Source organism: Panthera onca, chromosome A2 (assembly GCF_046562875.1).
Source record: "Panthera onca isolate mPanOnc1 chromosome A2, mPanOnc1 haplotype 2, whole genome shotgun sequence".
Classification (NCBI taxonomy): domain Eukaryota; kingdom Metazoa; phylum Chordata; class Mammalia; order Carnivora; family Felidae; genus Panthera; species Panthera onca.
Genome location: NC_138340.1, coordinates 109,892,582 through 109,905,376, shown reverse-complemented (window position 1 = coordinate 109,905,376; position 12,795 = coordinate 109,892,582).

Here is a 12,795-nt window from a genome sequence, read left to right as displayed (position 1 = left end):
TAGGAATGGACTAACATATTTGTAACATTTACATTTAAGTTTTTGAATTGTGGGTAAATTTTATTTACAATTTTTATTTTCCAAATCTTTTTATAATGAGTATTACTTGTATACTAAAAGGGAAGAGAGAAATAAATATGCATTGTGGGTAATAGCTGACCTTTGTCTAAGCTATTTTAACTACCTTTAAACCAAATCACATTTACTGGTGGGAAAAATATATATATGTAAGGTGAGCCACACATACAAAAAAATACTGTTGGTAATTTAACTCTCTATGGTTGATATTTCTATACTCTGCTTTTCGTAATATCATGTCACCAAATTCTGTGTCTTCTGGTCTTTCGGGTTTCTGCTCAAACCTTCACATATCACCCTAATGCTCTCTCTCCACATGTCTACTAATCTAGTAGCTATCACCCTGTACATTTCTTCCATAATTCTCACCATAAAATCTGTAATTATTTTATTTGTTTACTTATTTTTCTGTCTCCTCACACCTGTAAGTAAGCTTCCTCTGCAGGACATAGGCGGTGGGTCCTTTTTCTAGAATACTGCCTGACATAAGAGAGTACACAACTGATATTTAAAGGGTCAATGATTAAATACATCATATTTTTAATAATTTTTCTAGTTTTTCTTTTACAACCACAAACCAGAATAGCTCCCAAGATGGTGAGAAGGTGACTAATTTTTACTCCAGTGATAGCAAATAACTAGCAATTTTGCTTATATTTCACATGTGAACCATCACTTTTCCTGAAAATGAGTAAAAAAAATAAGATTGGGATCATGTTGTTTTCACATACTTTTAAATTTCTGCATGCAACAGTATTTCCAGCTCCAGCTGGAATAGAACTAAAAGTACTGGAATATTATGAGAAAAGCTATTCCTGTACAATGTCCAATCTGATTTTACAAACTACATATGTTTGGAAAAGTTGTAGAGAATATGAAAGAGATTTTAGATGCTAATGCCACAAATATCTTGGGACTAGTCTCAAAACTTGACCCCAAAAAGTCACTTAATATTTTTGCCTTTCATACTGTACAAAATGTATTGCACATGCTGTATTTTAAAATAAGTGATCAAAGTAGTGACAAAACAAACCATTACATATAGTGCTTTCTATGTGCCAGGAACTGTTTTTTTACATGCTTTATGTGTATTATTAACTCCTCTAATCTTCTGCATAACCTTATCACATAGGGATTATTAGCCTCCTTAATTTACTGATGTGGAAACTGAGGCAGAGAGTAAGCATATTAGAGGGCAAGAAGCATCTACAGCAGCGCATCTGAGTTTCCCTCACTAAGCACAGCGCTCCACTTTATGAAGCACATTTTTCCCTTTCCAGAGTGACTGCTGGCTGGCCCAAGGTCATGTGGCTCAGTAGAGCCAGGATCGAAACACAGCCTGGCAACAGAGGTTTCCTCCTAGCTCTCTATGTTGTAATGCTTCTCAAAAGACCTATAATGGGTAAGACATATTAGAGGAGCTCAATCTGCTATCATTTACACACAGGAACCTGTGGTATGGATAGGAAGGACACTGGAGTTGGATTTAAAAGTCTTGGAATCAAACTCTGAGCTCTATTCTTGAAACTGTCGCTCACGTAGCTTCAGTTTCCTCAACTCTGAAGTGGCGATGGAAACCCTCCACTGTTGTGCTTTTATGAGCAGCAACTGATTCAATGGGTGGCATATGCTGCATCATTCTGGAAGCCTTAAAGAATGATTGAGTCTTGTGAATTGGGGCTGCTTTTTATTCCTTCTATAAATAATGAAGCTCATGAAATTATTTAAGCAAGTGAGGGACATCAGATAGTCAGTTCAGCTGATCTCAAGTACAAAACCAAGACTCTTCCCTGGTCTTTTCTACTTAAATATCTAATTCGACAAATCTTTCAAATATACTTAGGAACCAAACCCTGAGCACGTTCTGTAGAGAGTAGCAGGAGGAAAGGGTATGGTCACTGTTCTCACAAGTCATGGACAGCAAAGGAGATAAGATACCCAAACCAAAGCAGATCATGATACATGTTGTCAGAGAAAAAAAAGTTTGGTGAAATCAGAGGAGGAAGGAGCACTTTTGGGTGGGGAGATTAGAAAAGGAGACTTCCAGTATATGAATATTAGCAGAAAAGAGGAGTAACATATACTAAAAAAAATTAATTCTCTCTGAATCAATTTTCACCTTTCATCAAACATCCACTCTTTTTAAGGCACTGTGCTAACAGGGGTACCGAGGAGAGGAAGACAGAGCTTAGACTCTGGGGAAGATGGTCTGAGTTCCCTCTCCAGAGTAGTGCAATGCCCAAAGGACATCCATAACTAAAAACTGTACTCCACAGAGGTGGAGAAAAAAAGGAAGCAAGTATAATGTCGTATGGATATCGATGAGGAAGTATTTAATTCTGTCTATGGGAGAAAGAGTCCAGGGGGAGCTACAGTAAGGGATGGTTGAACAGTCTCAAATGAAGCTTGAGTAGGTCATTTCTAAGTAGTTAAGAGAAGGGAAGGATAGTTCAAGCAAAGGACACAACATGACCCTTGATTTTGGATGTTTCTCCTGTCATGTATATAGAGAATCACAAAACTGGGGACATGGTAGGTGGAGGGTAACTCTCAGTTCTCCTGTTTTCTTTCAGAATTTAACTTTTGTTTAAAAAAAATGTTTTTAACTACTTGGCTTGATACCAGTCTCTTCTATTTGAGCACTGATCTCATGAGCAGTTAAACAGACTTGGTTTCACATGTCAGTCTCTGCTCTCCACCCTCTACAGAATGTCCCAGAAGGTTGGGACAGGAATAGAGGGGAAAGGATGCTTTTAAGCAAAGGAGGATCAGGTTCAAAATGGCTAAATGGGATAAGAGAGGGAGACAATGAATTAAGTTTTAAGAAGTCTGTATTATAAGACATTTCTAACATATAGTACACAGAAGAGTGTGAGTCCTTTTTATTCCCTCCTGTATTATTTTGAAATACATTTGAAACCACACATCATTTCATCCATAAGTATTTTAATATATATCTCTAAAAGCAAAAAGACTCATTCTAACACAAAAAAATACAATTAACTCACCTACAAATTTTAACAATATGAACCAACTTTGTAAGATTTTTGAGACTGAATAGCTTATACAACATCAAGTTATGATCCTCTAAAGAGAGATGAAGGTGGTTAGTGCCATCAATGTGTGGGAAATGCCAAGTATTAGGAAATAGGTGACATCTCCCAGGAGGCAAACAATAGATAAATACATTAGGGAAAACATTTGAATAAAAGCCATTGATAGGAAGAGTTTGAATAACATGAGATCTGGGAGGGCTGGAGGAATCAAGAAGTCTCTCCACTTGTGAATACAATGAGGGAGGCTGGGCCTTGAAAGAGGATGGAACATAAGTAGGTGGGGAGAATGGTGGCTTTCATCTGTGGGAAGTGGCCTGAATGTTTTAATGGATCTTGACTGGTACAAACACACACCTCCCAGGAAAGTAGGGAAATAAGGTCACCTAGGTAGAGGAGACAACAATATGTATTCAAGATTTCCCAGGAGTTGAATTGCATTCACTGTTTCAATAAATGTAGGTTGAACGTGGAGACCATGCTAGGAGCATACAAAAACATGACATCAGACCTGTTCACAAGTAGATTTAGGTCTAATGTGGGAGTCATAAAAGCAAAAATACCACAATAATTACAAATCATTTAATAAACATTTATTGAACATCATCTATGGGTCAGATACCACCAGATATAAGCTTCAAATACAATGATAAATAAGCCATGGTCCTCAAGAAGCCATTGAACCATAAATGAGTTTTGATTGGATGCTGCCACGAGAAAAAAGTATTTTTAGGGGAAGTTATTTTTCTCTCTGCACAAAGAATCAAGTAAAGGATAGTCTGAGTCAAGAAGACAAAGTGGTAAGTTGAAATAAGGTATTAGCAACAAAAATGGAGATAAGGGGATCATACAAGAGATGTATGAGTGGGGAAAAAAAATAGCAGGAGAAACTGAGCAAATCATGTCCAGAAGTCTCAGGTGGGGATTGTGTATTCACATGTGTGTGTCTGCACACAGGCGTTTCAGGTGTGAGCCATTTCACTTCTCTTTTCAAGTGTATGAAAATTTTCTCTGGTACTAACATCGAGCTGTAGAGAGATCACCTTTCTTTGACAGAAAGAAAAATTTAGTTTACATGTGGTGAGGTCCCAAAACATCCTGCTGGGGACATGGGATTTCTTTGTAGAAGGGTAACTTCCCCACTGCTGATGCCTTGATGTGCCAATCTGTGCTCCTCAAATGTGAGTGTTAAACTTAATAAAACAAAACAAAACAAAACAAACTGTTTTTTGGATATCAGTATTAAGGTCCACTTGGAGCGAATGTTTCTTAAATGATTGACCAAAGTAAACTCTTATGCTCTCCACGTGCTCACTTGGAGTCAGCAAACAACACATAGATCAGAACAATCAGTAAATTATTTCCAAGGATTGGAAACAGAAATCCTCAGATGATTCACTGATGATTCAGATTTCTGTGTATCGCGTCTACCCTACTTGTTGCCAAGGGAACTAGGGGCCTACTTCCTACCACACCACAGCTATTAAAAGTACCAGCAAAAGCCACAGGGGAGTAACTTCTCTCCTCTTTTATTAAAAATGACTAACAGACTACATGTCAGTTACACAAAGTAGATTTGTATTTTATCCATGGAGGTCATATCCATGAGGTATTGAGATGCCAGGTTATTATTCTATTTATCAACTGCTTTTGTTCTGCCACTTTCCTCATGCAGGAAGAAATTTCTATCAAGAACTAAAGATGCCAATAGAAAGCACATTTTTCCTTATATAATCCAGGCTGATGTGCTTCTGTAGTAGTAGCCATGGTCTGTGAAATGTGTGTCAACCTCAGCCAGGGTTAGAAGCCACAGTCATACTGCCAGCCTGGTCTGCTCCTCTGGGTCATGAGTACAAAAGAAAGACAGAGACAGGGAGAAGGAGATAGGCTGCCTTCCACAAGAGGGTACTGTACACGTTGTAGCTTTGATCTGTTGATCATTCTCTGACAATCACCATTATGAAGCAACATAAAAATGTCATTATAGTCAGATATTTTTAAGAGAAAACCAGCAATGGATGGATACTCTTGCACAGATAACCTAAATTTTTCCCTTTAATGTGTGCTTTGAGCTCAGTTCTCATCTGGAAATAGGGCATGAAGCCTGCCTTTATGCACAGTTGTCAGGAAGACAGATGCAGGACATAAGTTAACAGCACAAACAAGCACACTCTATGCTCACACAGAGCAGGATCTCCCATCCATTAGGAATACTTGGTAGGACAAGACAGTTGAAAGCATCCCAGGAATAATTCTTTCATTTGCCTTAAGGCTTGCTAGAAAATCTGTAAAGGAAGGACATTTTCTCTTTTCAGATGGACACATTTTGTCTCTACAGTTCCATAGGGCCAGAGAGAAGCTACCAGATATTCTTACATGAGCCTCACCTAAGAGGTGTCAGACACCTAAGTGCTTTTTTATGCCTAAATTTATACAATATTAGAGCTCTTCTGCTCTTTGAAGGGGCAATATAATTATGAACTTATCAATGTAAATTTGTTAAATGGGTAGTAAATGTTACTTGTAATAAATGGTGATTTTTTTGAAGATACAAGCTTGATCACACCATATTTTCCCTCCTTAATCTATCCTAAGGTTCCTATTTCTTAGAAACCTTATCAGTGAATGAAATCCAAGCTCTTTTTCATGGGATGCAGAGCCTTTCATGGTCTTTTCTGACATCTTTTGGTACTTGAGCAACACAGAATTATTTATATCTCCCATCTCCTATCACTGCCCCACACATCTGTGATTTGGCACAAAGACCTTGCTAAACTTGCCATGTCTTCACTCTCTTCCTATGTGATAGTTTCATATTTATTCTCAACACAATTCAAATATCAGTTGCTCTGCTGGGTCTTTCCTGATTCAAATGCTATCAAAAGTAATTCTTACATAGGACCTCTGGCTTTGTCCATATTTAATTATACTTCTAATACTTATGTAACTATTTGTTTACGTGTACATGTACTTTTTCTTCTGTTACACTGCACCATCCTTGGGAGCCAAATCCATATTATTATTTTTTAGCACTTTGCACAGTACCCAGTATACTTTAAGCTCTTTGTAACTTTTGTAGAAATCTTTTTCCATTTGGCAAACCTTATGACAATTGTCAGAGGAAAGTTCATTTTAAATAAATGCAAATGTTAGAAATGTTAGTGATACATTAAATAAACACTGCAAATGTTAGGAATAAATGCAAATGTTAGAAAATGTTAGTGATACATTAAATAAACATTGCAAATCTGTGCCTTAGAAAAGAACTGTGTCCAGAATTCCTTGCTGGCTAATTAAGGAAAAGATCAAAGTATGTAAGTCAGGTAGATGGAATGTAAATTAGAGATATTTTTTCAACAAAGAACAATGACAGTGAGGCCCCCTCCCAATCTCTGATGTTGGGACTAGCTGGTGGAAAACTTGAGGTGTCATTTTTCAGAATGTTCCAAGGACTCTTAATGGAACCAATATTAATATCTGTCCAAATGTCTGATTCAAAACTATGGAAGTTTTGCAACAAGACCATCCGGCAAAAACTGTGAAGGAAGGGCTCATTTTATCATATACAGTGTTTGTTTTTTTGTTTTGTGTTGTTTGGTTTGGTCAGGGTAGTCACATGCCAGAGGCCCAAGTATTTGAGAAGTTCACAGCCCTGGAGCAAAAGATTAATGTGAATTGACAGGGACAGATGAAGCAGGAGGGTCTTATTTTAAAACAAGAGTCTTACTGCACTTCTTCTATGAGATCTAAGGTATCCATAATGCATGGCTTACTGTAAAGGAAACTAGAAGAAACACTGGGTACTGTGACTTGTCATCAGCAACTGAGACCCTACCTGGGAAATGCTGGTGTAGCACAGCGTTGAGGTTCCTGGAGTTAAAACCAGAGTCACATCCATTAAAATGAGAAAAGTTAGGACATGCTGAAAAAGCTCCCAATATAAATAGCATAATTGGGCCAAATGCTAGAGCAGGGTCAGGAAATGAAGAGAAACCAGGCTGTAATTGGGAGGTACAGGGATCTTTCAACAAGCATCTAGATACTGACTAGCCTTTTTGTGGGCAGGTAATGTTGGTATAAAGTGCTTGGTAAATAATTGCAAAATATTCTCCACTTCCCCTAGAGGAGTGAAAATTTTCTTCAAAAAGAAGAAAGAAAAGAGAACTTATTTGTGCCAGGGTTTCTAAATCCTCAGTGGAATTGCTACTTGGAATTACTGCCTACTTTCCTGATAGTGGTACTCCTGGACCAACCCCATGGAGCCTGGGTTTTCACCAAGCTGAAGTCTGACAGCCCAAAGTGAACATGAAAAATGGAACACAGATTTCAAGAAATCCATCAGACAATTTGAATACGTGGAAATGTTTGACCCGTATAGAGCTTCCCTTGTCCTCCTAACATCAATGAATGGACTTTTGTTCTCCACTGGGATATGTTCCTTTATGGATGTTGTCATCTGGATGTTCCTCTGCCTACACATTTTCTGGACAACATCCTTGTGCATTTGGCAGTCAAGACTCTCAGGAACTCTTAGGAGGAATACGTAAAGACATGGGCTGGCTTCCGATTCTGAAACAAGAAGGCATACTCACTTTTCCCTGCTCCTGAGTGGCATCTTCCCCCAGAAGATCACCCAGCAACAGTAGGTAGCCCGAGGAAGTAAGTGCCTTCTATCCCCACAAATGGCATCACAAGGGATTGAGCAATAACCCTAACGGCACCAAAAGAGTGCAGCTGACAAGAATAACATTTCAAGGGCCCAGAAAACCAAAATGTCATTGGAAATAGAGCAAAAAAACAAAAACAAAATCAACAACAACAACAACAACAAAACAGGCCAGAACCTATATGTCCAGCGTAAACAGCACAACTGCCTTCTGAAACAGAAGGTATAACTAGGATCAAGAGTCTTCTAACATAACAACCAAAATGTCCAGGACACAAGAGAAAATCACCCATCATACCAAGAACCATGAAAATCATAATCTGAATCAGAAAACACAATCAAGTGGTGCCAGGGACAAGATAAATTAGACGATGGAACATCTGACAAGGTTTTTAAAGCAGCTTCAAGAATCAATTACAAGTCCTCTTGAAATAAATGGAAAAATATAAAATCTTACAAAGAAATAGACGTTATGACAACCTATGGAAAAGGAAAAATTATTTGCATGTGATATATCTGATAAGGGGTTAATATCTGAAATATACAAAGAACTCATGCAATGCAACAGAAAAGAAAAAAAAAATCCCCAAAATAATCCAATTAAAAAATTGACACCACATAAACAGACATTTTTCTGAGGAAGGGATATGAAGGGCCAGCAGGTACACGAAAAGGTGTTCAACATCACTAATCATCATGGAAAAGCAAATCAAAACCACAATGAGATATCACCTCTCAGAATGACTATTATTAAAAATATAAGAGATAGCAAATGCTGGCAAGGATGTGGAGAAAAGAGAACTTTTGTGCAATGTTGACGGGAATAGAGCTTCCTTAAAAAATTTAAAAAATAGAACTAGTATATGATCCAGCAATCCCACTTCTGGGTGTATGTCCAAAGGAAAAGACAACACTGTTGAAGAGTTATCTGCACCCCCATGTTCACTGCAACATTATTTACAATAGCCAAGACATGGAAACAACCTAATGTATAGATAAAAGAGAAAGGAAGTGGTGATATATTATATATATAATTATAATACATTTAATGATATATCAATTTTAAAATACCAATATATATCAAAAAATACAAACTTTTTAAAAAAAGAAGTGAAAACAAAGAAATAAAAGTTATAGAAAAGAGCTGGGTGAGTTCACACAGTGCCATTTCCAGACGAAATTCCATGACTCTGGTTGTGTTTCAATTCATCATAAATATTATACATGGTACTAACAGTTGTGAACTGGAATAGTCCTGGGACAAACAAGGATATGCAGGGGCTCTTACATTTCCTTAGGTGTAATCAGTATTTCACCCACCCCCCTACTTTCCCTATTTGCCTCAGTAAATTAAACTCTTCAGGAAAGGTCAGATTATAGTATTCTGAGAAATAAAAATAACATTTATTCATGCTCTGTTCTGGGATTACCCAACCCAACCTGACTTGTTATTATCAAAACTAGCATCTATAATACTGGGAAATGAACCATCTTTTTATAAGAAGTTCCTGGTTTATCTCTAAGTCTGCATCTGGTTTCAAGATAGATGGCCTTAATGAGATCAAGTATTCTGAATAGAAATTGCAGTTACAGCTGATAATCAAAATGGCCTTTCAAGTTCAGAAACACTACCTTGCATGGATCTGCCCTAACCGCCCCATCCCCCCAGCATGTACTAGGTGAAGTGAATTTAAATCTCAGAACAATTTAATTTTTTTTTAATGTTTATTCTTGAGAGAGAGAGACAGAGCACAAGTGGGGGAGAGGCAGAGAGAGAGGGAAACACAGAATCCGAAGCAGGCTCCAGGCTCTGAGCTGTCAGCACAGAGCCCAACGCAGGACTTGAACTCATGAACCATGAGATCATTACATGAGCTGAAGTCAGACGCTTAACTGACTGAGCCACCCAGGTACCCCAAATCTCAGAACATTTTAAATTCACATCTATTACTTATCAAGCAGTTAAAACTGACAGACACCCAAAAATGTTAGTAAGATCTCTACGCACTGGCAAAGGCTTCTTGCCCAGGAAGATCCTTGGGGGGAAAAGGAAAAATTCAGCCAAACACGGTTACAAGTGACCAAAGCAAAATAGGGAAATATTACTACATACTGCATAATACTGCATTGTTGGTATGACAAGTCAGGTAAGGTCACCCAGAAAGCTAAAGCACCTTGAGATCAAATGGAGTGGTGGATGAGGGACCCCAGAAAATGATCTTAATTGTTGCTGCTGTCTACAGTGGATTTGTGGCCTGAATGGAAGGGCCAAAGCGAGAAGACAGCAGCAGGGACAACACAGCAAATCATTATTCAAATCAAGATTCTCAAGCAAAGCTTTGGTGGTGGGAAGCCAAAATCCTTATCTATGGATAGCTTAGTTTTAACTATTCTGTGTCATTTCATGTCACTGGAAGAGATACTTCTATTATACTTTAAGTCTGCTCTTGAAATAATGTGTTGTGACATAAAACTCAAACTCAGATGTACCAAAGGTCAGACTTGCTCAATTTGCCCAAAGGAAAGATGATAATGACAGTTCCTAGAGAGGTTTTAATATGTCAAATGTAATTATATTTCAGTCAATTTTTCAATATTTTTGAGCATTCTTTGTACAAAGTTCAATGTAGAGCACTTTAAATCTGTATTTTCATGAAGCTGTTTTACTGGTGTAAGTTTTAGCTTTGACTTAAAAAGAGAAGCACAGTTCTCAAAGATCAAAATAGTTCTCATATGAATCACTTTTTGATTCATGAGCATCCATGTCCAGTCACAAAATGTCCATTCATTACAATCTTATATTTTCATGTTCCTTCTCTTGTTAAAAGTATTTTGAAGTATGACCAAAGAGAAATAACCCATAATCAAGTATAAGTATGACCGGCCATATAATCAAGGATAAACATAAACGAGTTTGTATTACAATTAAATAATTTTGAAATGGAAACAAATGTAAAGATAAATGACTAGGCTAGACAATACAGTTTGGCATATGGCTATCAAAAATCATTTTTTTACACATTATGAGAAAACTAAAATGACCAACTATAAATACTATTTTAGTTTTTCCACAATCAACCACTTTCAAAATATTTAATATCTGGAGAAGTTAGACAAGTTAACACAGTGTTTCATGATATTGCTTAAACCAAATACTTAAGCAAACATCCAATGTTAGAAGAGGATACTTGCTTTATTTCACACATGATATTTTTAAGTAAGATGTTTCTTTTTCTTTGAAACAGTGTATGTTTTAAATGGCCAGACACGATTGCAATTTATGTTCCTAATCAAGCTCTTTAAGTATTTACTTCAGTTGGAACTCTTTACATTTAAGCAACTTTGTTTGATTAAGTTCTATGTGAGGAAACCTCTTATTTGTTCTTTCTCCATAAAAGGACCAGTCTTTGATAAACAGTTTTGTCTCTTATCCTGGGCTGTAATCATAAGTGTTTACTGGGAAAGTAAAGTCTCTGAGGTTTTCATGTAGAGATGGCTTTCAAAGAGTGCAAATTGTACTCTGCCTAGGACCGTACGTGTCATCAATAAAAGATAGAGCAAAGAGCAATTTACTTTGATGGTTTCATTTATAGCTCTTCTGCCCTCCATTTGTTCTTTCAGGTTTTCACTGGCTTCATTACTGTAGTCTGCAGCCTGCTGGTAACTCAAGAATACCAATAACCAAATGTTAATTCATTTAGTGGATTTTCCAGTCTCAGGGGACACTTATATTTTAGCCTAATTTGCAAATGACTCCTTAGGAGATTCATTTATAATACTTGAAGACAGCTGTTTGTGAAATTTGTAATCCCAAATATTATAAATTTCAAATGTTAAGGGAGAGGAAGCCTTGTGATGTTGCAGAACTCAATTCAGATCCTGGTACTACCTCTACTGGCTATGTGATATTGAACAGGTTAGTTAGCCTCTCTGAATCTGTTGTGTTGTTATTGTTGTTGTTTCAAGAATTAAACACATAGGGGCCTCTGGGTGACTCAGTTGGTTGAGCAACTGACTCTTGGCTTCAGCTCAGATCCCAGGGAATGGGACCGAGCCCTGCATTGGGCTTCATGCTGAGCATGGAAACTGCTTAAGATTCTCTCTCTCTCTCTCTCTCTGCTCCTCTACCCCACTTGTGCTCTCTCCTAAAAAAAAAAAAAAAAAAAAAAAAATTAGATATACAAAATAAAGAACACATTGAATATATTAAGTGTTCAATAATAACAATGGAAAAATTGCCTGAAGGAAAAAAGTTGGGATAGTTTAGGGTTTGTCTGCCTTTTTTATTTCTGTCAGCTCCTTACCCTCTGGGTACTGTGATGATGCTGTCCCTAAGAGGATATTGCTATTTTCTCATAGAAAGAGAAAAGGAACAATTCAAAAGCTCCTCTGCCAGCCTGTTTTCTGCAGGAGTCTGCCAGGCTGCCTGCCAGCTTCATATAAAGCCACTCTGCTCTCTATCCACCCAGGTTGCTCAGCTTTCACATTAGTTCATTGGCCTTATGCTTCTTCTCACCCCCTTACATAGACTCTGCAGCATTAAGTTGGCGAGCAAGATGGCATCATCTATGGTTTAGCTATCTTCTTAGGAATGGGAAGTCTCAAAATTTGCATTGGGGTAACTTGATCCCTGGAGCCATGGGAGGCCATGCAAGACTCCTAAGTGAAAAGTGCTATGAAGAGTCTTGAATTATACATCATGTCCGAAATGGTGTGATCATTAATTTTTCTTTAAAATAAAACTACTAGGGGCGCCTGGGTGGCTCAGTCAAGGTTAAGCGTCCGACTTCAGCTCAGGTCACAATCTCGCGGTCCATGAGTTCGAGCCCTGCATCGGGCTCTGGGCTGATGGTTCAGAGCCTGGAGCCTGCTTCCAATTCTGTGTCTCCCTCTCTCTCTGCCCCTCCCCCATTCATGCTCTGTCTCTCTCTGTCTCAAAAATAAATAAACGTTAAAAAAATTTTTTTTAAATAAAAATAAAATAAAATAAAACTACTG